Genomic DNA, 405 nt, shown 5'->3' with positions numbered 1-405 from the left:
CACGGCCTCCTCCTCCTTCATGCCCTCCAGTCTGTCCTCCTCAAGCCCCCGGTGGGATTTTTGGTCTTGGCTTTATTGAGGTATACTTTCTACATCATAAAATTTACCTGCTTTAAATGTAAAACTCAGTGATTTAGAGGGATGTTTCTAAAGTACAGATGTGATCTTGTCACTCTTGCTGCTTAAAACCATCCATGATGCTTCATTGCCCTTAAGATCAAGGTTATATTTATAATCTCATTCTTTGTGGAATGCTTTCCTGTCTGACCCACCCATATGCCATGTTCAGGGCCACTTCCCTGATTTGTCTATACCCTAAAGGGTTTTTTTCTGCCCCTGTGAAATGGAGACTGAAGCTCAGATGTGTGGTCATTTGCAGCCCAAGTTCACTTTTACAGCTTTATT

Source organism: Crocuta crocuta, unplaced genomic scaffold, assembly GCF_008692635.1.
Source record: "Crocuta crocuta isolate KB4526 unplaced genomic scaffold, BGI_CrCroc_1.0 scaffold1307, whole genome shotgun sequence".
Classification (NCBI taxonomy): Eukaryota; Metazoa; Chordata; class Mammalia; order Carnivora; family Hyaenidae; genus Crocuta; species Crocuta crocuta.
This window is presented reverse-complemented; position numbering follows the sequence as displayed.